Genomic DNA, 4,569 nt, shown 5'->3' on the forward strand with positions numbered 1-4,569 from the left:
TAGTGAATAGTTTGGAGTACAGTGTTGGTTTGCTCATTGCAAAGGTTGTTTTGCTCAGTTCAAATATTCCAAAGTTTTTTTGAGGGGGAAGGGTAAGACATACAAGGCAATTTCTCTGGGATAGTCTCTCTAACTCCATTTTGTGTTTATTTTTAAAAAATTTTTATTATTATTTTTTTATTTTTTAGGTGAGGCAACCCTTGGTTGGCCTCACAGATTGCAAGGAACTTGCCAGTTTACAATCCCTTATTTTTTATTTTTTACGCCTAAAGCACCTGGTCTTTCTAGGTGGTCTCCCATCCAAGTACTAAACAGGCCCAATCCTGCTTAGCTTCCAAGATCAGATGGGATTGTGCTTGTTCAGGGTGGCATGACCACAGACTCTGACTCCATTTTGGAATAGCTGTATTTATTTCATTTTTTCACACCACTGAGAAAGGCCACTGTGGTGTGGTAATAATCAGAGGAAGGCATTTACCAAATCTGAGTGGCCTCAGAATTACTTCTTGAGCCTCAGAAGCAAGGTCAGTAGTTGGGCCTCAGGCAGCATGACTATACTAGTGAATATGCAACAAAGTTCATAGAGAAAAATAAAGTCTTCTGAATAGTTACTGTGCAATGATTCTCAATCTTGGCAGTACCTTTAAATCATCTGCAAAATAGCAATTCCCAGGCCTCACTCTGCCATTTGATTCAGAATCCTTAGTGGTAGGTCCTAAGCACTGGCATATTTTATGGTTATCCCAGTGATTCTAGTTCACAGAATCAGTACAATAGATCAGTACACTGGGAACCAGTACTGGTTTGTGGATAAATAATGAGCTGCCTGGTTTGGGAGACCTCAAAAATCTATATCAAGAAAATATGCCTTTTCTCTATGTGAATAATTTAATGTATATCCCTTTGGAAAGCATTGCCTTTATTGCATTAGAGGTATGTGTTTGTGTGTGTGTGTGCCCCTTCATGCTTATTGTGAAGGATTAAAATCATAGCAATTTTTACAATTTTATCATATGGTAGGATCCTGAGCTCATACCAGCATAATCAACTTTTTTGATATTTTCTAGTTTTGTCCCAAGAAAAAATACTTAGGGACAGATGCTCTTTCCCCAAGACTTTTCTATTTGTAGAGAGGTAAGGTGAGGACAGACTGGCTTAGTTCATCTTAATAATAATACAGTAACTCTATAATTAATGTAATAATTAAAATAGCTTCACAATTAATTACTATAATTAATGTTATGTTGTCATTTCTTTTCTGTGACTCAGAGAAACTGCTATATTCATTTATGTGGCTTCATTTCTTGAGCTTGTCTCTTTATTATAAAACACTAGTCAATTTATGCTTTTTTAGTACCTCGCAAAACTTTCTAGATCGAAGATGACATTCCATCCTATGTTGTTTTGTCATTACTATTATCAATGTATGTATTTACATTTCTAAATTTATATTATAATATTGATAATGAGAGAATTCAGAAACAAATATATTTGGATTCACTATCTTGAAAGGAAAACATTCTTATTTAATTTTCTTTAATTGATTTTAAAACATTTACTTATTTTTTATTAAATATTTACTAATATCGTTGAAATGGTATGCGGCTTTACCTCAAATACAAAATCATTTATACAGGGAGAATATGGGACTTATCAATAACTGAAATCAAGTGTAAGGTGTTGAAAGTATCTGCAAAGGGTCATGCAACAAACATACTTCATGGTGAAACATCTAAAATGTTTTTCTTGTGATGGAGAGCAAAGTAAGGGTGCTTTTTATTCCCACTTCTCTCAACAGATAAGGATGGTACTATTCATTTAATTAAGACAAGGAAAATAAATGGTTTTAATTATATAATTTTAATATAAAATTTCAAAGAATCTAGAAATAAAATATTAAGTTATTTAGAGTGGCAAATATAAATTCAGAATACAAAAGAAACCAAATTGTATTTCTATACTTCAACAACAGAAAATAAAAAGACAAATTATATTTAAAATAGCATTGATAGTATAAAATGTCTAGGAATAAATTTAAATAGATGATAAGGCATTTATAGAAATAATTATAAAAACTATTTAAAAATATGAACTAAGACAACTAAATGGAGATAGATCAAAATCATAGATCTCAATCTTTAAATTTATCTATAGATATGGTATTAACATGCAGTCCCTATTAAAATGCCAGTCGTTTTAAGTGACTTGATACTCTGTTTAAATTCATATCAAGAGACAACGTCAAAAATATCCATTCCAGAAGAAGCATAAGGATACCTAAAAGTATATCAAGATTAATATTGAAAGTAAGTAAAGTATGCACTGAAACAGGTATTGAAGAAGTGAACAATGGTACAGAATCAAGAGGCCAGGAAGAAACTGACACTAATCATATATTTGATTGGAGACTGTTTCAATTATTTATTACTGCATTAAAATCTACTTCAATATTTAGTGTTTTAAACTAATATGAACTTTATTTGCTCATAAATCTGTAGGTTGATCTCATTCTTCTGGTTCACATGGTATAAATGGAGCTATAAGAATGATTGGAAAATCCAAAATATCCTGACTCACATGGCTTGAAGTTTTCACTGCATGGTGGCTGCTATCTTAGCTGAGGCAGTCAGCAGAGAGCCTGGTTTATCTTCGTATAAGCCTCTTCATGTAGATACTTGGGTTTTCTTATAGTATGGCTGGTGGGGGTGGGGCGGGGGTTATTTTCCAAGAAAATGTATTCCCAAATGACGATGGAATTTGCAGATCTCTTAAGGCCCAACTTCAGGATGAAAAAGTGTGATATCCCACCTCATTTTGTTGTTAGAACAGCTCGGAGGACCAGCTAAGATTCAAGGGGACCAAAAGCAGACTCTCCATGATGGGGAAGTGGCAAGGGCACATTACAGAAGAGAATGGGAGATACTACTGGTTGTTGTGCATCACTGGGAAAATAATGGACTTTTCCATAAATTGTAGTGTGACAATCGATAATTCTTTAGGGGAAGAAATGATATGAAACTTTAGAACTTTGGTCCTAAATCTATAATAAGACATCATAATGAGAGTGAAAAAACAACACTTAATAGAGATGTTTGTAACTCATGACCTGACAAAAGACAAGTAAACTGAATATAAACAGAATTACTATAAATCATTAAGAAATCGAATACAAAAAATGGACGAAAGAAATTAAGACGAATTTCACAGAAACGATGACCAAATGGCATGTAAATATAAAAGGTTTGTCAACCTCACTGGCAATCATGGGAATGCAAATCAAAACTAAAATGACATTTGTCTTTATATTCACGAGATTGAAAGAAAAATTACAAAAGCCATATGTTTACATATATATTACAAGGTGAAGGTCTCTAAATTCATTTTTCCTTGAGTTTCTTTCTTTCTTTCTTTTTTTTTTTTTTCAATGAAAGGATTTATTAGGTACCATTTGATTCCACCCAGGGACATATACTAGATTCGATCTTTATTTCAAGGCTTAGTTTTAATGGGATTTATAGTTCAAAGGCTTCCTGACTTGTATCTTTTCTTAGTTGCTTATTTCAAACATATACATCCTTGAATCACTGGACCTTCTTTATTCTATTTTTTACTCCAAACCAGTGAGTTCATGTCTACACTCATCCCTTTCAGGTAAAGTTTTGTCAAATGTAGCCAACTGAAATCATTGTTTACCAGCCCACTAATATTCTATTTGCACATTCTTCTGCTAATACTAGATATTCAGTTGTATATCATGTCTTCTAACGTATTTTAATCAAATATTTAACACTGCGTTACATAGATTTTCATTTTTCCAGCTTCCAACAACTCTTTCCACATTGCCCATTTGTAATATCCTATACATAAAGATACACACACACACACACACACACACACACACACACACAAATGATGCATGGTAAAAATACACAAATGAAAAAAATTATAGTCTACAGCGATGCCACCCTGAACACACCCGATCTCATCTGATCTCAGAAGCTAAGCAGGGTCGGGTCTGGTTAGTCCTTGGATGGGAGACCACCTAGGAATGCCAGGTGCTGTAAGCATTTAAAAAAAATTATAAAGAAAAACAGGAAGATAATCAATAAAAAAACAAGAGAGTGATTATTTCTCTGGAGGAAGGAAAGGTGATGTTAATAAGAAAAGCACAGTATGTTTCTAAGATATGTGTTAAATTGTTTGTTACCTGGTTGCTAAGTAGATTTCATTTCCAATCATATATTGTCCTTTAAATTTAACATGAACTTTCAGACACTTTTTGGTTATCTGTTATGACTTTTTTGCAGTTAAGAAATACTAGGTGTCCCAGTTAGAGAGACCATGTCACTAATACTGCTTAGAGAGGCTTTGAGAAAGATCACTGAGGTATGGATATGTCACATATAAGGTAACTACTTGGGAAATATTCATTTGGAGAAGAATAAAAACTTAAATATCAAAGGAAATTAAAAAATCATTGGAGAAATTCAGACAGTGAACACTGGGGTCTGAGTATGAAATTACAGATAAGTTAGGAAAGAGAAAACACATTTGCTAAGGAAATATGAA

At 33.1% G+C, this 4,569-nt stretch overlaps 2 pseudogenes; one reads left to right on the forward strand and one right to left on the reverse strand.

The window, feature by feature from the left end:
• Positions 1 to 263: 263 nt before the first annotated feature.
• Positions 264 to 382, reverse strand: LOC112475841 (annotated as a pseudogene).
• A 3,566-nt stretch (positions 383 to 3,948) lies between these two features.
• LOC112475904 lies at positions 3,949 to 4,067 on the forward strand (annotated as a pseudogene).
• Positions 4,068 to 4,569: the final 502 nt, after the last annotated feature.

Source organism: Pteropus alecto, unplaced genomic scaffold, assembly GCF_000325575.1.
Source record: "Pteropus alecto unplaced genomic scaffold, ASM32557v1 scaffold152, whole genome shotgun sequence".
Classification (NCBI taxonomy): domain Eukaryota; kingdom Metazoa; phylum Chordata; class Mammalia; order Chiroptera; family Pteropodidae; genus Pteropus; species Pteropus alecto.